Here is a 12,538-nt window from a genome sequence, read left to right on the forward strand (position 1 = left end):
TTATGATATGCCTGTGAAACCAGGACAATATACCAGCACCATTCCAGGAAACTGAATCACTTCCATTTGAATTGCCTTGAGAAGATTCTGAAAAATCACCTGACATTGTGAGGGCCAAAATTTGATATACGGAGCATTATTTGGGTGACTTGCCTTAATACTGAGGTCCTGGGAATATGAGGGACCTTTTAGGTTCACCCTCCCATCTTAACTGCCCTTTTTAGATATTTCTCCCAGACCAATAAGAAAGGAGCCTCTAAGCTTTAGTTCACAAAAGGATCAGATTTTATTACTTGGGAATTAATTAAACAACAAAGGTGAAACTAATAAAAATCAAAGATAAGGAAATAGGAAAATAGAAATCCAGATAAATAGTAGTAGGCTTCTGCCTGTCTTACTTAACTCTAAACTTAACCAATTTAATCCTCAGACCATTTCCAATTAAGCTAGTTCAAAGGAGTTTAGGGTTTTCTGTAATTAACTCACCAAACTGGGACAGTCTACAGTTGCTTGAGCCACCAAAACAGCAGTCACCTGAGACAGAGCGTACACCACTGCAAGGGGAGAAGAAGAGCCTGCCAGACTGCTAGTGTTCCAGAAGAACCCTCCACCTCCCTTCAGGGAGCATTCAATCTTTCCTCCTCCAAAAGGGGAGGTCCTTCAAAAACTGCCTATGGAGCATTCTCCTTCTGACCTCAGTAGCATACATTACCTCAGAGTGGGCCAGGTGTGACCCCTCCCAAATGAGTCAGCTAAAAATTGCAATATTAATCTTTACCACAAATAAATTTTACCACAGCATATATTGAGGTCCTGCCTCACAAACTATACTACCAAACATTCAAACTCTACTGCAGAGAACACAAATCCAATGGGTTGGAACACATTGTTCCAATGCCAAATGTATGATTGCCTAAAATATTATTTTATGGGAAATTCACTGAAGTCAAGTGCCCACATGGTGGTCAGAAAAAGTGATATAAGGACACTCTCAAGGTCTCTCTTAAGAACTATGTAATTGATTGCATGACATGGGAGATACTGGCACAGGACTGCCCAGCATGGCATACCCTCATCAGAGGTATTGTGCTTTATGAGCAAAGTAGAATTGAAGTAGCTCAAAAGAAATGTGAGTTGTGCAAATTTGAAGAATCCAACCCAAATATTCACAAGGATTATTTGTACCCACCCTGTGGTAGAGCATTCTGAGATAATTTTGTTCTGATCAGCCATAGCCAGATGCACTATAACTTGAGTCTAACATAGTGATGTCATTTTGCTCCTCTTCAAGAAAAGACTACAATTGGGGGCAGCTAGGTGGCACAGTGGATAAAGCACTGGTCCTGGATACAGGAGGACCTGAGTTCAAATCTGACCTGAGACATTTGACACTTATTAGTTGTGTGACCCTGGGCAATTCCCTTAACCGTCATTGCCCCGACAAAAATAAATAAATAATTAATTTAAAAAAGGGCTACAAGCAACCAATGATGATGGTGACAATGAAAAAATTCCTGTTTGAGTGAAACATTAAGCCTGATTCTTGGGCTCATGACTACTGAAGGGTTAGTTTCCTCATATAGATTTATAGGAATAAGTATGTACAAATATTTGAGTTTTCCCCTTGACCCTCTCCTTCCTCTCACTAAACCTTACTTCGTCTACTTTTACCAGGTACTCTGTAGCTAAGAATGTTCATCAACATAAAAACCCAGTTGGAGGAAACTTAATCAAACAGTCAATTTTAAATTAAAAAAATAATAAAACACCACTAGCTTTAAAAATTACTGCCATTAATCAGTACTAGCAATGGAAACATATAACAAATGAACCATGGACACCAATAGCAAAGGAAAAGAGTTTATGGACCAGTTCAGGGGCAAGATCTGAACTGTAAGGAGCCTGAACCAACAGAACAAGGACAAAACTTTTGACTAAGGAATTAAAATGAAGGTGGGAAGATCTGAACAATTAATGGCAGAGATTACTATGGGAAAGAATAATGATCCCCAATACATTGCTACACATGTCAGAAATGAACCAACTTACTAAAGCTGTTACCTGTTAATTGAAAAAAAGCACTGAGCAGATGGAGTCAATGAATTTACAATTACAGAATCACCACAAACCAAACGCAAATAATTGACTAGTTTTCAATGTTCTTTCTATTATTTCTCTTACTCCTCCTCCACTTCCTTTTTTTTTTTCAGGAGACGCACTCCCATAGTAGTAATGAGGGACCAAGAGATATCCCCCTCCAGACCAGAGGATAAATTTCAGGAAGAGCACTTTGGATAGTAAGTGTGACCCAAGAGACCTTCTGACTCTTGATAGCCTCGAGCTCTACATAATCCTTGGGGCAACTAAAGTGGGTTTAGGATGCTGCACAGTAATTTTTGTTTCCCTTGAGAACATCCTTTTTGTTCACAGTCTTAACTACAGAGACAAGTAGAGGAAGAAAAAAAAAAACAGCAACCAATCTGAGTCAGAGAAATCAAGATGAATTTAGGCATTTGTAGACCTCACTACACAGTCTACCACTGAACATGTGGTATGCCTTGATTGTTTTATGTGTATGTCTTGCCGCCTGATATGACTGGAAGTTCCTCTGGGAAATGAGTAATGTCTTCCATTTCTTTCTTTCCTATCAATGTCTAGCACAGATACAGGCATATAGAAGTTGATTAAGTGAATGCAGAGAGGGCTATAAGCACCAGAGTAAGATGGAATCTGGTTTTAGGGGCAAGGACTATAAAGGAAAAGTCATTAAGACATTTTAATGCTGTCTTTTGGAATTAAAGAAACTAAGAAACTCCATTAAATTTAGGTTCAAATTATTCCAGAGTTTTAGTGGAATGGAGCATGGAGATCACCTGATATAGTTACTTCATTTACTTTTCTTTAGCTTTTATAAAATCTAAAATATTTAATTAAGATAAAAATGTAAATTTAAAGAATAAATCTGTGGGAGAATCATTTAATAGTAGAATCATTCAACGTCTTATAGTCACATGCAGATCTCTGAGTTGCCTTGGATGGGTACTGCAATAGAAATATCCCTGGAGAAACATACTATGTGTGTGGGGGTGGGGTGGGGGAGAAAGATCAATATCACTTTTATCTGCTCTCGGTGGCCAGCATTGGGGCCTTTCTATTTCTTTGGGAATTTTGAAATCTGGTGTAGCCTCTTCATCTCATAGGAAGGCCATCATGATTCTGCCAGCTCTTAGGTTTAGGCATGTCATGCTGATAACATATGTATGATGAGGCACCCATCCTATCTCCTTACTCTAATAGAAGCCAATGGCTTATCTCACCAGTTTTTCTTGTACTCAAGGCAATAGCAGCCCTATCTTTCTTACTTATATTACCACATTTAGCTCCCTGCTCTCCTTCATTTTACAGATTAAGAAATAGGAGTAAATGAGCAGAACCAAGAGAAGAATATATACAGTAACAATCATATTGTTTCAAGAACAACTTTGAGCAAATAAGTTATTTTGCCTATTAAAAATACCCAAACTGACTATAAAGGACACATAAAGACACTTTCTGCATCCAGAAAAAGAACTGAAAAATAGAAGTATGTGTAGACTATTTTGGCATATAAATATATATGTGTAATATGTGTGTTTATATGTGGATGTATGCATATATGTATATTTGTGTATCTATATCTATATAGTTATGCATATCTATATATGTATATACATATATGCAGATATATGTATCACCTCTTTTATCTCTATGTATACATACATGCATGCATACACATACCTATTTGTGTCTAATGTTAGTCATCTCTAGTATGGGAAGAAAAAAGAAAAAGGAAATTTGCATGATAATTTGATTGTATATTTGAAAGGAATCACAAGTTGTGAATAGTAGATGTGTAGTTTCATGTGTAATCATCTTTTCTATCATACTATGGTATGGAAATGCTTGTTTTGTCCTATAAATTAAAAATCTTTTTGAAAAATAGAACAGAGGAGGAAAAATTATTTCTTCAAGGTCACATAGCTAAATAGAGGCTGACCTGGGTCAAGACCACACATTCCCTGACTTCTGCACTATGTTTCTTCCTCTAGTGCAAAATTAGCTGCATATAGCCTAATCATTTGCAGAAGTAAACAACCATTCAATGAGATTTATAGTTTGTTAATCATGGAACAGTATGTCAGTAAGTAATAACTAAGTTATAATATAATTAATTACATATGTATTTTTCTTTTGAAAAATGAAATAAAATATGAGTTGAAGACTCACATTTGGATGGGATATTGGGGACAGCATAATTTGAACAACAGCTGGAAAATAATCCTCAGCACATACCCGCAATCTTGCCATTCATCCTTTACTTGAAGAGTTCCAGTGAAGAAGAGACACAACTATCCTTGTGCCCTACACAGCCAGGGAAGCTCTCTATACTTTTGGACAGCTCTAATCATTATGAACTCTTCTCCCTCCCCTTTATGTGGAGCTTAAATAGGCCTCCCTGAAACTTCCATCCATTGCTCAAAGTTCTGGCCTCTAGGTCCAAGCAAGCAAGTCTAATTAATCTAATTCCATCTTTCACATGACATCCCTTCAGATACTTGAAGACAACTATCATTTCCTTCCCTCTCCATGTTCAGTATCCCCCATTCCATCAATCACTCTTTATGTGACATAAAACACAAGGTCCTTTACCATTCTGGTTACTCACCTCTGGAAGACCTCTGGCTTATCAGTGGCCTCTGAAAGTGAAGTGCAATGAAGTAGAGTGGGCAGTGTTTAATCAGAAGGGGTAAATTGCATTAAAAAACAACAATAAGAATGGTATGGAAATAAGATATCATTGTATCTCTACCATTGTCCAAGCTTAATGCGAATGCCAGTTTATTAGTAGGTATATCCCTCTAGGGAAAAAGGATGATTCAGAAGACAGTATGACATCATAAAAAGCTCTGGAAATAGAATAAAAAGACATAGTTTTAAAACCTATGAAGATCACTTTCTATCTGTGTGACCTTGATCAGTTTACCTTTCTTTCTCAGCTTCCTCATCTCTATGATAAATCATTGGGATTACAAGATTTTACCTTCCTTTTTAGCTATAAGGTCATAGTAACAGCTAGATGCAGTCTGATATAGTATCATAATCACTGTCCTCTAAGTCAAAGTACATTAGCTGGCATTCTAAAATTACCACATCAGTAATAATGCTTTGACCTTGGACAAGTCACTTCAATTCTCTGATTCTCAGCTGTTGCATCTATAGAATGGGAATGATTCTTGCTCTGCTCACCCCACAGACGTATCATGAAGAAGAGTACCTTGAAAACTTTAAAGGCAATATGTAAGTGTTCTGCATACTAATAAAAGTCTTTGATCTCTACTGGATGTGAGATTCTGGGCAAGTTTTAAACTTAATCTCTGAGTCTTTGAGGTACCTCTACAAGATTATAAATCACAGAGAAGGTGCTGAACTGCATTAAGAGAGGGAGTTTCTTCATGTCAGAATTTCCTGTAACCATTGAAATCATAGGTCATTTCCCCTCCCCTATCCTTAATGTTATTTTTTTAAATATTAGTCTTATTATTAATAGACCAGCAGATCTTAATGGAAGCATGTAAGGAAATTCTTTGTACTCTAACTTAATTATTTTCATAGAAAAATCTCTCTATTAATAGGTTTTTCTAGCATTATATTCATATCTGTAAATGAGTCAACTTGTCATATTGAAGTGTCAATTGTTATCATCATCATCGTTTACATAGCGTTTTAAGTGTTGCAAAGGATTTAATGACTTAATGATATTATCTCATTTAACATCTCAATACCCTTAAAGTAGGGAATTTTATTATTCCCATTTTACAGATGAAAAAACTGAAGTGGATAGAAATTAAATGACTTCCTTAGGGTTATATACCTGGGAAGGATAGGAGGCCAGATTTCAAGTCAGGTCTTCCTGACTCCAAATCCAATAGTCTAACCACTTCACCATCTAGCTGCTTTAACTTAACTGATGCTGATTGAAATTGTAAAATGAGTGAAGTGAGACATGATTATTTGTAAAAACTTAAAGGGAAGAGTTACTAGCAGCCTTCTCAAAGGGAAAAATAAGTTGGGGTATGCTTTTCTAGGATCACCCTATGCTCTTACATTCCATCATCATCATTTTTGTTATCTGAGTTGTTTGTTGAGTTTCTCGTGAGGCTGCTTTGATCTCTCTAAATAAATTCTATTTTCCACCTCATTGAAATTGCTTCCCTTCATGTCTTCAGAATTTAATTCTTGAACTTTTACCATACTTCTTCAGCTGAATTTCTCTGTAGCATTAAGTCCATGGAGTTACTAACAATCTTCTCAAAGGGAAAAATAAGGTGGAGGATGAGGGAATCAAGAAGGAAAAGAAAGCCAAGAAGGAAGTTAAGGAAGACAGGGAGGACAGAGAGGAGGAAGAATCAGAAAAGAAAAAGGAATGAAAGAAAAGGAAGGGAAAAGAGGAGGGTAAATAAGGAAGAGGAAGATAATGCAGGAGGAAAGGAATGAAGAAAATGAAAGAATAGTTGGGGGCAGAAAGGAGGACAAGAAAAGCCAGAATAAATCATCCTGGGGAATGTTCTAAAAAGGGAGTGTTTGCAGAATGCCACATTCTGTAGGAAAGGACTGATATGGAAAACATTTAGCTGATTTAGCTGGTAGAAATTTCTGTAAGGAAATGAGAAGCTTAACTTGAGATGAGTAATTTTTAAAAGTCCTTGGGATATAGGGGGAAGAATATAAACTTAAATAAACAAATCTGAGTTTGAATCCTTGCTTTGCCACTGTTCAATTTGGTTACATAGCTAACCTCTCTGAACCTCAGTTTCCTTAACTACAATGAGGATGTTTCTTTGCAACTCATCCTATGACTTAGTGTGGACACTTGATCATCTTAGCTCACTAAAGCTCAAAACTCCTGAGGTCACATAAATATACAAGATTCACTCTCCCATTTATCAGGGAATACATGTTTGCTGCTATATTTAATGAATTCCACCAATTTGAAACCTAAGTGCCTATTAACTTTATTTTTGATTGTCATTTAATTCATTCATTCACTCATTGATGCATTCATCGCTTTAATCATCATCAAATAATTCTCTTACTAGTGTGTGCAGGATTCTGTGCCAAAAACCTAAGATAAGCAATTCTTTCAATAATACAAAACCCTACCTTCAAGGAACTCCCTATCTCATAACCTGTAAAACTGAAAACCTCAGCTTTGTACCCACAGGGATCACTGTATTTCCTCCATCAACCAGCCAATAAGTATTTAGTAAGCACCTATTCTGTGCCAGGTGCTAAGTGCTCAGTATACAAAGAAAGGTGAAAATGATCCTGGTTGCTAAGGAGTCTAATGAGAGATAACATGAAAACAATCATACATAAACAAGATATAGACAGGATAAATCAAACATAATCTCAGAAGGAAGGCACATTGTGAAGGTATTATTTTTGTAGTTGATTTTTTTTTCCAATCCAGCATACTATCTTACATTTGGTACATTTCACTGAGCCTTAGTCTGAGGAAATGATTTGGTACATAATCACAACTCTGCTAATTAACTACTAGAGTTATATAATCTAGGTGAAGCTATCTCTTCTTTTGGAAAGCATTTTATCATCTATGTAGCTTGGATTAGATAATCTTTAAATTTTTTATCATTACTAACATACTAGAATCTCATGTATGAGGAGAGAAAAACAAGGTTTACCCATCCTAAGTCTTTGCCCTCTGGAATTCTAATTCATTTCTGGGTCTCCTGGGGGATAAAATGTCATCATTCATCTTATTGACAATCTTAACAGCTGCTAAGTTTGAGTTCATGGCGTTTTTATGAACTGATGGGGTGAAATGGATTTTTCTGAATTTGTTTTTCTTCTTATCAGTGTTTACAGACATCAAGTAACTGTTTGGTGGAGAATTAACTGTAGTGAATAAGTCACAGTGTCTTTGAGGATGTGTACATCCAGCTTTTCCCCAGAAGGGTCCTGTGGGTCGTATGCTATCTTGTCTCTTATGTTATTAATGTTTAAAATAGGATAATGTCTATGCTTTCATTTCTGATATAAATTAAAAATATGTAGATTATATGTAATAAAATCCAAACACTCATTGGAGTCTCATCAAAAGAAAAAATGAATGGTTCTTAGGATCATCAATTTAGAGCTGTAAGGAACCTCAGAGGCCATGTTTTCCAAGGCATGTTATTTGTCCTTCATTCTTGAAGAGGACCATGACATCAGGAGTTAAGGCCATGAATTGCAGTGTATTGGATTTAAGTGAGCAAGGGCTGTGCAAAGTTCCAAGGCTCACTCTCTCCTCCAGATCCATCTGGGTCCAATGACAAGATATAGATCAGGATGACTGCAGATAGCCCTGGATGTTTGAAGCAGGTGGGGTTAAGTGACTTGCCCAGGTTCACACAGCTAGTAGGGTCAAGTGTCTGAGGCCAGATTTGAACTCCTGAATCCAAGGTGAGTGCTCTATTCACTGTGTCAAAGTTGAGAATAAAAGCCCTTGGTATTTAAATGACATTCTCATGGCCAAAAATGGAGAAGAGGGCTGATAATTTATAATTTTAAGTTATTTTGCAAGGCTGGTAATAGATTGGTTGATAGGGTATGTTACTACAATGCTATACAAAAACTACATCACTAAAGCATTAATCATTTTAATTGAAATGGGTTTGAAATTGAAATGGATAGAGTAAATATCATGGGGACTGAATAAGATAGAGGGAAACAGCAATAGTATTTGGGGGGAAAATTGAAGCAGATGTAAGATGATGTTGACAGTGGTGGTGTACTTTGCTGGGCTCTTATGAAGAAAATTATTTGTCACATATAAGGTACTATATAAATTTTAACTATTATTGTTTTTTTCAATAATCAACCTCATGGGTGTATTGTAAGGAAATCTCTCTTCAAAGTACTATATAAATGTAGTTTACTATAAAACAAATAAATGATGAGCAGGATGCTATCAGAAAAACCTGGAAAGACTTACATGAGCTGATGCAAAGTGAAATGTACTGTATGCAAAACAACAGCAATATTGTAAGATCATGTGCTGTGAATGACTTAGTTATTTTCAGCAATTCAGTGATCCAAGAAAACTCTGAAGAACTTATGAAAAATGAAATCCATCTACAGAGAAAGAACTGATGGTATCTGAATACAGATGGATATACAATTTTTGTTGTTGTTAGTTCCTTTGTATAAAGTTTTTTGTTGCTATGTTTTGCATGACTGCACATGTATAACATATTGAATGGCTTGAGTTCTTAAGGGGGTTGTATGGAGGGAGGAAGAGAATTTGGAACAAAAAAAAATTTTAAATCAATGTTACAATGTGTCTTTACATCTAAAAGAAAAGAAATGGATAATTCCACAATTCAATATGGCCCTTTATAAAGATATTTGCAGAGATTCAGAGTCATTATTGCCTGCCTCCTAAGTCAAATTGGCCACAAAATGTCAGACTTGATATTTGTTTGTAGGCGTAGATGTCCATCATATCCAAATAGTATTGCTTTTCCACTCACAATGCATAGTTTATATACAAGTTTTCAAGTGAGTGTGTGTGTGTGTTCTTTACCTTTCCTAGATTCAGGAAAAGTTTCTGAATTTATAAATTGTATTTGTAAAGGCCTTGTCATCATAATTGTGGGGGTGTAAAAAATAATTTTACTGGATAAATTCTCTCTCTCTCTCTCTCTCTCTCTCTCTCTCTCTCCCTCCCTCTCTCTCTCTCTCTCTCTCTCTCTCTCTCACACACACACACACACACACACACACACACACACACACACACACACACACACACACACATATATGCATATATACCTATCTATATATCTAGAACTGGATAATGAAATAATAGCAACCAAAGTGAATACTGAACCCTGTTCATGATCAAACACATACACTATTGATCCATAAAATAATCAGGATGCATGATTTTTAAAACTATTTCCAGGCCAAAGTCCATAATATAATCCCCTTGCCACTTAGAACAATAACAACAAAATCTTTCAAAATCTAGAGACCTAGAAGAAGAAGTTGAAGTCAATTGGGAAAAGATTAAGTTCCATAACATTTTCATCATCCTGTCTACTACTAGAATAGTTCTGAAGATGCTTTCAGTCAGTGTCCAGAAAATGAAACAATATCTCACTTATTTTAGTAAACTAAAAAAGCAGTTATTCTATCCACCTATTCAATAATCTGTAGAACATTAAAAATAAAACCATAGTAGCTTAGTGAGTTGTTTGAATATTTTTTCTGTGAATTCCTTTTAAAAAGAGATAAGAATCAGACAATAAGAGTTGTTATTTAATACTGTTTTATCATAAGGACTTTCTTTAATTACATTTTAGCTTCACAACAAATGTATGTCTTAGGTAGTACCTGTTTTGTTACTTTCATTTTATTGATAACATAACTGAGACTGAGAGAGATTAATAATTTGTCCATTGCTACAGGGCTACGAAGTGTCAGAGGAGGGATTTAAGTCTAGGGTCATCTTTGGGGTAGCTAGGTGGCACAGTGGATAGAGCACTGCCCCTGCAGTCAGGAGTACCTGAGTTCAAATCTGGCCTCAGACACTTAACACTTACTAGCCATGTGACCCTGGGCAAGTCACTTAACCCAAATTGCCTCACTAAAAAAAAATTAAAAATACAAAACCTAGGGTCATCTGGATTCCAGTTTAACAACACTATCCCTTGAACAATTGTATCTCATTACCTGTTGAATTTGTTTAGATAAATAGATAGGCAGGTACTTGGGTAAATTAGATAGAAAGATAGAGAGATAGATAGATGGATGGATGGGTGTATACATACATATATACTGTATATATATAATAGATGATAAATACATAGATGACACATATGCAGTATATGCAATGTGTATATACAGTTTATATATCCAGTGTATATCTGGTGTTTAAGTATCGATGTTTTTGTTATTCAGTCATTTCTGTCATGTCTGACTCTATGATCCCTTTTGGGGTTATCTTGGCAAATAGACTGTAGTGATTTGCCCTTTCTTTATCTAGCTTGTTTATTCCCCATAAGTCTATTTTTTTCAAGTCCTTTTTTTCTTAATAGTAATTTATTTTATTTTTCAGATTACATGTAAAAATAGTTTTCAACATTCACTTTTATAAGATTTTGAGTTCCAAATTTTTCTCTCCCTTCCTTCCCTCCCCCATCCCAAAGACAGCAATCAAATATAGATCATATAGTACAATCAAATAAACATTTCTGCATTAGTCATGTTGTGAAAGAAGAATCAAAACAAAAGGTAAAACCACCATAACGAAAAAACCAACCAAACAAAAAAAGTGAAAATACTATACTTCCCTATGCATTCAGACTACATAGTACAATTTCTGAATGTGGAGAGCATTTTCCATCATGAGTCTTTTGGAATTTTCTTGGATCATTGTATTGGTGAGGAGTTAATTCAATCACAATTGATCATCACACAATATTGCTGTTACTGTATGCAATGTCTCCTGGTTCTGCTCACTTCACGCATTATCAGTTCATGCAAATATTTCCATGTTTTTATTAAATCTGTCTGCTCATAATTTCTTATATCACAATAAAGTTTATATACCATAGCTTGTTTAGCCATTGCTCAATTGATGGACATCCCTTCAATTTCCAATTCTTTGTCACAACAAAAAGAGCTGCTATCAAATTTTTGTGCATGTGGGTCCTTTTCCCTTTTTATGATCTCTTTGGGGGTAATAATAGTATTGCTGGTTCAAATGGCATGTAATTTTATAGCCCTTTGGGGATAGTTCCAAATTGCTCTTCATAATTGTTGGATCAGTTTACAATTGTACCAATGATGCATTAGTGTTCCAATTTTCCCACAACTTCTCCAATATTTATAATTTTCTTTTTTTGCCAAATTAGTCATTTGATAGGTATTAGGTAGTACCTGAGAAAAGATGAAATTTTTGACCATTTGTTTCCAATTCATTTTGCAAACAAGGTACTGAGGCTAACATCTTAAGTGACTTTTCTTGAGTCACATTGTAACTATCTGATACCAGATTGTAACTCACAAAAATCAGTATTCCTGTTTCCAAGCCTAAAATTTGAACCACCTGGCTACCACTAGTGTATATATACACACACATATATGTATGTATGTGTATATGTATATATGTGTGCATGTGTATGTGTATGTATGTGTATATATACACACACATATTTATATGTAAAACATATATCTCCATTTATTGGATATACACACATAGACTTATACACATATCTCTATCTTTATCTATATCTATGTCTATATCTTTATTTATATATAAATCTAAATCTATATATATCTAAAATCTTACATGCATAAACATATTCATAGAAAGTTCCTTCCTTACAACAATGCTAAAATAGGTATTGTGAACATTTCATCAGTACACCAAAGATATATTATTTTCATTATTGTTTAATAATTCAATATTGTCTGACTCTACATGATC

The sequence above is a fragment of the Dromiciops gliroides genome, chromosome 6 (assembly GCF_019393635.1).
Source record: "Dromiciops gliroides isolate mDroGli1 chromosome 6, mDroGli1.pri, whole genome shotgun sequence".
Lineage (NCBI taxonomy): Eukaryota > Metazoa > Chordata > Mammalia > Microbiotheria > Microbiotheriidae > Dromiciops > Dromiciops gliroides.